The sequence below is a fragment of the Mus caroli genome, unplaced genomic scaffold (genome assembly GCF_978045245.1).
Source record: "Mus caroli unplaced genomic scaffold, Mus_caroli_1 scaffold_43, whole genome shotgun sequence".
Lineage (NCBI taxonomy): Eukaryota > Metazoa > Chordata > Mammalia > Rodentia > Muridae > Mus > Mus caroli.
In genome coordinates this window covers 1289650-1299804 of record NW_028227298.1, presented here as the reverse complement: position 1 = coordinate 1299804, position 10155 = coordinate 1289650, and positions in this window count along the sequence as shown.

Genomic DNA, 10155 nt, shown 5'->3' with positions numbered 1-10155 from the left:
CTCTCTATCTCTCTCTGTGTCTCTCTCTGTGTCTCTCTATCACTCTCTCTGTCTCTCTCTGTCTCTGTCTCTCTCTGTCTCTCTCTGTATCTATCTCTGTCTCTCTCAATCTCTCTCAGTCTCTCTCCATCTCTTTCTGTGTCTCTCTCTGTCTCTCTCTCTCTGTCTCTTTCTGTCCCTATCTCTGTCTCTCTCTGTCTCTCTCTGTCTCTCTATGTCTCTCTCACTATCTCTCTCTGTCTATCTTTGTCTCTCTCTGTCTTCCTCTCTCTCTTTCTCTCTCAATCTCTCTCAGTCTCTATCTCTGTCTCTCTGAGTCTCTCTCAGTCTCTCGCTGTCTCTCTCTGTGTCTCTGTCTTCTCTGTCTCTCTATCTGTCTCTCTCAGTCTCTATCTCTGTCTCTCTCAGTCTCTCTCTGTCTCTCTCTGTGTCTCTCTGTGTCTCTCTCTGTCTCTCTATGTCTCTCTCAGTCTCTATCTCTGTCTTTCTCTGTCTCTCTCTGTCTCTCTCTGTCTCTTTCTGTCTCTCTCTGTCTCTCTTTGTCTCTCTCTGTCTCCATCTCTCTCTGTCTCTCTCTGTCTCTCTCAGTCTCTATCTCTGTTTCTCTCAGTCTTTCTCTGTCTCTCTCTGTCTCTCTCTGTGTCTCTCTCTGTCTTCTCTGTCTCTATCTCTGTCTCTCTTAGTCTCTATCTCTGTCTCTCTCAGTCTCTCTCTGTCTCTCTCTCTGTCTCTCTCTGTCTCTCTCTGTGTCTCTCTATCACTTCTCTTTCTCTCTCTCTGTCTCTCTCTGTCTCTATCTCTGTCTCTCTCTGTTTCTCTCTTGTGTATCCCTGTGTCTCTGTCTCTCTATCTCTGTTTCTTTCTGTCTCTCTGTCTCTCTCTGTCTCTCTCTGTCTGTCTCTCTGTCTCTCTCTGTCTCTCTCTGTCTCTCTCTCTGTCTCTATCTTGGTCTCTATCTTTGTCCCTCTCTGTCTACCTCTCTCTCTATCTCTCTCTGTGTCTCTCTCTGTGTCTATCACTCACTCTGTCTCTCTTTCTGTCTCTCTCTGTTTCTATCTCTGTCTCTCTCTGTCTCTCTCTTAGTCTCTGTCTCTCTCTATCCGTCTCTCTGTCTCTCTCAGCCTCTCTGACTCTGTCTCTGTCTCTCTTTTTGTCTCTTTCACTCTCTGTCTCTCTCTATGTGTATCTCTGTGTCTCTGTCTCTCTCTCTGTCTCTCTCTCTGTCTCTCTCTATGTCTTTGTTTGTCTCTCTCTGTGTCTCTCTCTGTCTCTCTATGTCTCTCTCTCTGTATGTCTCTGTCTCTCTCTCCCTCGCTCTCGGTCTGTCTCAGTCTCTTTCATTCTATCTCTGTCTCTCTCTGTCTCTCTCCTTTTCTCTGTCTCTCTCTGTGTCTCTCTGTGTATCTCTATGAGTCTCTTTGTGTCTCGGTCTTTCTATCTGTCTCTCTATGTCTCTGTCTCTCTCTCTGTGTGTCTCTCTCTGTCTCCCTCCCTCTCTGTCTGTCTCTGTCTCTCTCAGTCTCTGTCTCTGTCTCTCTAAGTCTCTCTCTGTCTCTCTCTGTCTCTCTTTGTCTCTCTCTGTCTCCCTCCCTCTCTGTCTGTCTCTGTCTCTCTCAGTCTCTATCTCTGTCTCTCTCAGTCTCTCTCAGTCTCTCGCTGTCTCTCTCTGTGTCTCTGTCTTCTCTGTCTCTCTATCTGTCTCTCTCAGTCTCTATCTCTGTCTCTCTCAGTCTCTCTCTGTCTCTCTCTGTCTCTCTCTCTGTCTCTATCTTGGTCTCTATCTTTGTTTCTCTCTGTCTACCTCTCTCTCTATCTCTCTCTGTGTCTCTCTCTGTCTCTATCACTCTCTCTGTCTCTCTTTCTGTCTCTCTCTGTTTCTATCTCTGTCTCTCTCTTTCTCTCTCTTAGTCTCTGTCTCTCTCTGTCCATCTCTCTGTCTCTCTCAGCCTCTCTCACTCTGTCTCTGTCTCTCTTTTTATCTCTGTCACTCTCTGTCTCTCTCTATGTGTATCTCTGTATCTCTGTCTCTCTCTCTCTGTCTCTCTCTATGTCTTTGTTTGTCTCTCTCTGTGTCTCTCTCTGTCTCTCTATGTCTCTCTCTGTATGTCTCTGTCTCTCTCTGCCTCGCTATCTGTCTGTCTCAGTCTCTTTCACTCTGTCTCTGTCTCTCTCTGTCTCTCTCATTTTCTCTGTCTCTCTCTGTGTCTCTCTGTGTATCTCTATGAGTCTCTTTGTGTCTCGGTCTCTCTATCTCTGTCTCTCTCTGTCTCTGTCTCTCTGTGTCTCTCTCTGTCTCTCTCTGTGTCTCTCTCTGTCCCTCTCTCTCTCCTTGTCTCACTCTGTCTCTCTCGGTATCTCTCTGTCTCTATCTCTTTCGTGTGTCTCTCTCTCTGTCTCTCTCTGTCTCTCTTTGTCTCTCTCTGTCTCCCTCCCTCTATGTCTGTCTCTGTCTCTCTCAGTCTCTATCTCTGTCTCTCTCAGTCTCTCTCTGTCTCTCTCTGTCTCTCTGTGTGTCTCTCTCTGTCTCTCTCTCTGTCTCTCTCTGTCTCTATCTCTGTCTCTCTCTGTCTCTCTTTGTCTCTCTCTGTCTCACTCTGTGTCTCTTTGTGTCTCTCTCTGTCTCAATCTGTCTCTCTCTGTCTCTATCTCTGTCTCTCTCTGTCTCTCTGTGTCTCTCTCTGTCTCTCTCTGTGTCTCTCTCTGTCTCTCTCTGTCTCTCTCTGTCTCTCTCTCTGTCTCTCTCTGTCTCTCTTTGTCTCTCTCTGTCTCCCTCTCTCTCTGTCTCTCTGTCTCTTTCAGTCTCTATCTCTGTCTCTCTCTGTCTCTCTCTCTGTCTCTCTCAGTCTCTATCTCTGTGTCTCTCAGTCTCTCTCTGTCTCTCTCTGTGTCTTTCTCTGTCTCTCTCTGTCCCTCTCTGTCTCTCTCTGTCTCTATCTCTGTCTCTCTCTGTCTCTCTGTGTGTCTCTCTCTGTCTCTCTCTGTCTTTTTCTGTCTCCCTCTGTCTCTCTCTGGCTCTCTCTCTCTCTACTTCTGTCTCTCTCTGTTTCTATCTCTGTCTCTCTCTGTTTATCACTCTGTCGCTCTGTCTCTCTCTGTTTCTCTCTCTGTCTCTCTCTATCTCTCACTGGGTCTCTCTCTGTCTCTCTCTGTGTCTCTCTCTGTCTCTCTCTACCTCTCTCTATGTCTCTCTCTGTCGCTATCTCTGTCACTCTCTGTCTCTATCTGTCTCTCTCTGTCTCTCTCTCTGTCTATCTCTGTCTCTCTCTGTCTGTCTCTCTCTCTATCTCTGTCTCTCTCTGTCTCTCTCTGTCTCTGTCTCGCTCAATCTCTCTCTTTGTCTCTGTCTCTCTCTGTCTTTTTTGTCTCTCTCTGTCTCCCTCTCTCTCTGTCTCTCTCTGTCTCCCTCTGTCTCTCTCTGTCTCTCCCTGTGTCTCTCTCTGTCTCTCTCTCTGTCTTTCTCTGTCTCACTCTGTCTCTCTCTGTCTTTATCTCTGTCTCTCTCTGTTTATCACTTTGTCGCTCTGTCTCTCTCTGTGTCTCTCTCTGTGTCTCCCTATCTCTCAATGTGTCTCTCTCTGTCTTTCTCTGTCTCTCTCTGTCTCTCTCTGTCACTCTGTCTCTATCTCTGTCTCTCTGTCTCTCTCTGTCTCTCTCTGTCTATCTCTCTGTCTCTCTTTCTATCTCTTCCTCTCTCTGTCTCTGTCTCTTTCTCTCTCTGTCTCTCTCTGTCTCTCTCTTTCTCTCTCTCTGTCTCTCTCAGTCTCTCTCACTCTGTCTTTGTCTCTCTCTGACTCTATATCTGTCTCTCTCTCTCTCTGTCTCTCATTGTCTCTCTCTGTCTCTCTCTGTATCTCTCTGTCTCTCTCTGTATCTCTCTGTCTCTCTCTCTCTGTCTCTCTCGGTCTATGTCACTGTCTATCTCTGTCTCTCTCTGTATACCTCTCTCTATATCTCTCTCTGTCTCTATCTGTCTCTCTCAGACTCTCTCACTCCTTCTCTGTCTCTCTCTTTTCTGTTTTCTGTCTCTCTCTGTCTCTCTCTCAATCTCTCCCTTTGTATCTCTCTGTCTCTCTCTGTCTCTCTCTCTCTGTCTCTCTGTATACCTCTCTCTCTATCTCTCTCTGTGTCTCTCTCTGTGTCTCTCTATCACTCTCTCTGTCTCTCTCTGTCTCTGTCTCTCTCTGTATCTATCTCTGTCTCTCTCAATCTCTCTCAGTCTCTCTCCATCTCTTTCTGTGTCTCTCTCTGTCTCTCTCTCTCTGTCTCTTTCTGTCCCTATCTCTGTCTCTCTCTGTCCCTCTCTGTCTCTCTATGTCTCTCTCACTATCTCTCTCTGTCTATCTTTGTCTCTCTCTGTCTTCCTCTCTCTCTTTCTCTCTCAATCTCTCTCAGTCTCTATCTCTGTCTCTCTCAGTCTCTCGCTGTCTCTCTCTGTTTCTCTGTCTTCTCTGTCTCTATCTCTGTCTCTCTCAGTCTCTATCTCTGTCTCTCTCAGTCTTTCTCTGTCTCTCTCTGTGTCTCTCTGTGTCTCTCTCTGTCTCTCTATGTCTCTCTCAGTCTCTATCTCTGTCTTTCTCTGTCTCTCTCTGTCTCTCTCTATCTCTCTCTGTCTCACTCTGTCTCTCTCTGTCTCTCTTTGTCTCTCTCTGTCTCCCTCTCTCTCTGTCTCTCTCTGTCTCTCTCAGTCTCTATCTCTGTTTCTCTCAGTCTTTCTCTGTCTCTCTCTGTCTCTCTCTGTCTCTCTCTGTCTCTCTTTGTCTCTCTCTGTCTCCCTCTCTCTCTGTCTCTCTCTGTCTCTCTCAGTCTCTATCTCTGTTTCTCTCAGTCTTTCTCTGTCTCTCTCTGTCTCTCTCTGTGTCTCTCTCTGTCTTCTCTGTCTCTATCTCTGTCTCTCTCAGTCTCTATCTCTGTCTCTCTCAGTCTCTCTCTCTGTCTCTCTCTGTCTCTCTCTTTGTCTCTCTCTGTCTATATCTCTCTCTATCTCTCTCTGTCTCTCTCTGTGTCTCTCTATCACTTCTCTGTCTCTCTCTCTGTCTCTCTCTGTCTCTCTCTCTGTCTCTCTCTTGGTCTCTATCTTTGTCCCTCTCTGTCTACCTCTCTGTCTATCTCTCTCTGTGTCTCTCTCTGTGTCTATCACTCACTCTGTCTCTCTTTCTGTCTCTCTCTGTTTCTATCTCTGTCTCTCTCTGTCTCTCTCTTAGTCTCTGTCTCTCTCTGTCCGTCTCTCTGTCTCTCTCAGCCTCTCTCACTCTGTCTCTGTCTCTCTTTTTGTCTCTTTCACTCTCTGTCTCCCTCTATGTGTATCTCTGTGTCTCTGTCTCTCTGTCTCTCTCTCTGTCTCTCTCTATGTCTTTGTTTTTCTCTCTCTGTGTCTCTCTCTGTCTCTCTATGTCTCTCTCTCTGTATGTCTCTGTCTCTCTCTGCCTCGCTCTCTGTCTGTCTCAGTCTCTTTCACTCTATCTCTGTCTCTCTCTGTCTCTCTCCTTTTCTCTGTCTCTCTCTCTGTCTCTCTGTGTATCTCTATGAGTCTCTTTGTGTCTCGGTCTCTCTATCTCTGTCTCTCTCTGTCTCTGTCTCTCTCTCTGTGTCTCTCTCTGTCTCTCTCTGTGTCTCTCTCTGTATCTCTCTATCTCTCCTTGTCTCTCTCTGTCACTCTCGGACTATCTCTGTCTCTATCTCTTTCGTGTGTCTCTCTCTCTGTCTCTCTCTGTCTCTCTTTGTCTCTCTCTGTCTCCCTCCCTCTCTGTCTGTCTCTGTCTCTCTCAGTCTCTATCTCTGTCTCTCTCAGTTTCTCTCAGTCTCTCGCTGTCTCTCTCTGTGTCTCTGTCTTCTCTGTCTCTCTATCTGTCTCTCTCAGTCTCTATCTCTGTCTCTCTCAGTCTCTCTCTGTCTCTCTCTGTGTCTCTCTGTGTCTCTCTCTGTCTCTCTATGTCTCTCTCAGTCTCTATCTCTGTTTCTCTCAGTCTTTCTCTGTCTCTCGCTGTCTCTCTCTGTGTCTCTCTCTGTCTTCTCTGTCTCTATCTCTGTCTCTCTCAGTCTCTATCTCTGTCTCTCTCAGTCTCTCTCTGTCTCTCTCTCTGTCTCTCTCTGTCTCTCTCTTTGTCTCTCTCTGTCTATATCTCTCTCTATCTCTCTCTGTCTCTCTCTGTGTCTCTCTATCACTTCTCTGTCTCTCTCTCTGTGTCTCTCTCTGTCTCTCTCTGTGTCTCTCTCTGTCTCTCTCTATCTCTCCTTGTCTCTCTCTGTCACCTTCGGACTATCTCTATCTCTATCTCTTTCGTGTGTCTCTCTCTATGTCTCTCTCTGTCTCTCTTTGTCTCTCTCTGTCTCCCTACCTCTCTGTCTGTCTCTGTCTCTCTCAGTCTCTATCTCTGTCTCTCTCAGTCTCTCTCTGTCTCTCTCTGTCTCTCTGTGTGTCGCTATCTGTCTCTCTCTCTGTCTCTCTCTGTCTCTATCTCTGTCTCTCTCTGTCTCACTCTGTGTCTCTCTGTGTCTCTCTCTGTCTCAATCTGTCTCTCTCTGTCTCTATCTCTGTCTCTCTCTGTCTCCCTCTGTCTCTCTCTGTGTCTCTCTCTGTCTCTCTCAGTCTCTATTTCTGTCTCTCTCTGTCTCTCATTGTCTCTCTCTGTCTCTCTCTGTATCTCTCTGTCTCTCTCTGTATCTCTCTGTCTCTCTCTCTGTGTCTCTCTCAGTCTATGTCACGGTCTCTCTCTGTCTCTCTCTGTCTCTATCTTTTCTGTTTTCTGTCTCTCTCTGTCTCTCTCTCTGTATCTCTCTGTCTCTCTCTCTGTCTCTCTCTGTGTCTCTCTGTATACCTCTCTCTCTATCTCTCTCTGTGTCTCTCTCTGTGTCTCTCTATCACTCTCTCTGTCTCTCTCTGTCTCTGTCTCTCTCTGTCTCTCTCTGTATCTATCTCTGTCTCTCTCAATCTCTCTCAGTCTCTCTCCATCTCTTTCTGTGTCTCTCTCTGTCTCTTTCTGTCCCTATCTCTGTCTCTCTCTGTCCCTCTCTGTCTCTCTATGTCTCTCTCACTATCTCTCTCTGTCTATCTTTGTCTCTCTCTGTCTTCCTCTCTCTCTTTCTCTCTCAATCTCTCTCAGTCTCTATCTCTGTCTCTCTCAGTCTCTCTCAGTCTCTCGCTGTCTCTCTCTGTGTCTCTGTTTTCTCTGTCTCTCTATCTGTCTCTCTCAGTCTCTATCTCTGTCTCTCTCAGTCTCTCTCTGTCTCTCTCTGTCTCTCTCTGTCTCTCTCTGTCTCTCTTTGTCTCTCTCTGTCTCCCTCTCTCTCTGTCTCTCTCTGTCTCTCTCATTCTCTATCTCTGTTTTTCTCAGTCTTTCTCTGTCTCTCTCTGTCTCTCTCTGTGTCTCTCTCTGTCTTCTCTGTCTCTATCTCTGTCTCTCTCAGTCTCTATCTCTGTCTCTCTCAGTCTCTCTCTGTCTCTCTCTCTGTCTCTCTCTGTCTCTCTCTTTGTCTCTCTCTGTCTATATCTCTCTCTATCTCTCTCTGTCTCTCTCTGTGTCTCTCTATCACTTCTCTGTCTCTCTCTCTGTCTCTCTCTGTCTCTCACTCTGTCTCTCTCTTGGTCTCTATCTTTTTCCCTCTCTGTCTACCTCTCTGTCTATCTCTCTCTGTGTCTCTCTCTGTGTCTATCACTCACTCTGTCTCTCTTTCTGTCTCTCTCTGTTTCTATCTCTGTCTCTCTCTGTCTCTCTCTTAGTCTCTGTCTCTCTCTGTCCGTCTCTCTGTCTCTCTCAGCCTCTCTCACTCTGTCTCTGTCTCTCTTTTTGTCTCTTTCACTCTCTGTCTCCCTCTATGTGTATCTCTGTGTCTCTGTCTCTCTGTCTCTCTCTCTGTCTCTCTCTATGTCTTTGTTTTTCTCTCTCTGTGTCTCTCTCTGTCTCTCTATGTCTCTCTCTCTGTATGTCTCTGTCTCTCTCTGCCTCGCTCTCTGTCTGTCTCAGTCTCTTTCACTCTATCTCTGTCTCTCTCTGTCTCTCTCCTTTTCTCTGTCTCTCTCTCTGTCTCTCTGTGTATCTCTATGAGTCTCTTTGTGTCTCGGTCTCTCTATCTCTGTCTCTCTCTGTCTCTGTCTCTCTCTCTGTGTCTCTCTCTGTCTCTCTCTTGTCTCTCTCTGTCTCTCTTTATCTCTCCTTGTCTCTCTCTGTCACTCTCGGACTATCTCTGTCTCTATCTCTTTCGTGTGTCTCTCTCTCTGTCTCTCTCTGTCTCTCTTTGTCTCTCTCTGTCTCCCTCCCTCTCTGTCTGTCTCTGTCTCTCTCAGTCTCTATCTCTGTCTCTCTCAGTCTCTCTCTGTCTCTCTCTGTCTCTCTGTGTGTCGCTCTCTGTCTCTCTCTCTGTCTCTCTCTGTCTCTATCTCTGTCTCTCTCTGTCTCACTCTGTGTCTCTCTGTGTCTCTCTCTGTCTCAATCTGTCTCTCTCTGTCTCTATCTCTGTCTCTCTCTGTCTCTCTCTGTCTCTCTCTGTGTCTCTCTCTGTCTCTCTCAGTCTTTATTTCTGTCTCTCTCTGTCTCTCATTGTCTCTCTCTGTCTCTCTCTGTATCTCTCTGTCTCTCTCTGTATCTCTCTGTCTCTCTCTCTCTGTCTCTCTCAGTCTATGTCACGGTCTCTCTCTGTCTCTCTCTGTCTCTCTCTCTGTCTCTATCTGTCTCTCTCAGACTCTCTCACTCCTTCTCTGTCTCTCTCTGTCTCTATCTTTTCTGTTTTCTGTCTCTCTCTGTCTCTCTCTCTGTATCTCTCTGTCTCTCTCTGTCTCTCTCTCTGTCTCTCTCTGTGTCTCTCTGTATACCTCTCTCTCTATCTCTCTCTGTGTCTCTCTCTGTGTCTCTCTATCACTCTCTCTGTCTCTCTCTGTCTCTGTCTCTCTCTGTCTCTCTCTGTATCTATCTCTGTCTCTCTCAATCTCTCTCAGTCTCTCTCCATCTCTTTCTGTGTCTCTCTCTGTCTCTCTCTCTCTGTCTCTTTCTGTCCCTATCTCTGTCTCTCTCTGTCTCTCTCTGTCTCTCTATGTCTCTCTCACTATCTCTCTCTGTCTATCTTTGTCTCTCTCTGTCTTCCTCTCTCTCTTTCTCTCTCAATCTCTCTCAGTCTCTATCTCTGTCTCTCTGAGTCTCTCTCAGTCTCTCGCTGTCTCTCTCTGTGTCTCTGTCTTCTCTGTCTCTCTATCTGTCTCTCTCAGTCTCTATCTCTGTCTCTCTCAGTCTCTCTCTGTCTCTCTCTGTGTCTCTCTGTGTCTCTCTCTGTCTCTCTATGTCTCTCTCAGTCTCTATCTCTGTCTTTCTCTGTCTCTCTCTGTCTCTCTCTGTCTCTTTCTGTCTCTCTCTGTCTCTCTTTGTCTCTCTCTGTCTCCATCTCTCTCTGTCTCTCTCTGTCTCTCTCAGTCTCTATCTCTGTTTCTCTCAGTCTTTCTCTGTCTCTCTCTGTCTCTCTCTGTGTCTCTCTCTGTCTTCTCTGTCTCTATCTCTGTCTCTCTTAGTCTCTATCTCTGTCTCTCTCAGTCTCTCTCTGTCTCTCTCTCTGTCTCTCTCTGTCTCTCTCTGTGTCTCTCTATCACTTCTCTTTCTCTCTCTCTGTCTCTCTCTGTCTCTATCTCTGTCTCTCTCTGTTTCTCTCTTGTGTATCCCTGTGTCTCTGTCTCTCTATCTCTGTTTCTTTCTGTCTCTCTGTCTCTCTCTGTCTCTCTCTGTCTGTCTCTCTGTCTCTCTCTGTCTCTCTCTGTCTCTCTCTCTGTCTCTATCTTGGTCTCTATCTTTGTCCCTCTCTGTCTACCTCTCTCTCTATCTCTCTCTGTGTCTCTCTCTGTGTCTATCACTCACTCTGTCTCTCTTTCTGTCTCTCTCTGTTTCTATCTCTGTCTCTCTCTGTCTCTCTCTTAGTCTCTGTCTCTCTCTATCCGTCTCTCTGTCTCTCTCAGCCTTTCTGACTCTGTCTCTGTCTCTCTTTTTGTCTCTTTCACTCTCTGTCTCTCTCTATGTGTATCTCTGTGTCTCTGTCTCTCTCTCTGTCTCTCTCTCTGTCTCTCTCTATGTCTTTGTTTGTCTCTCTCTGTGTCTCTCTCTGTCTCTCTATGTCTCTCTCTCTGTATGTCTCTGTCTCTCTCTCCCTCGCTCTCGGTCTGTCTCAGTCTCTTTCATTCTA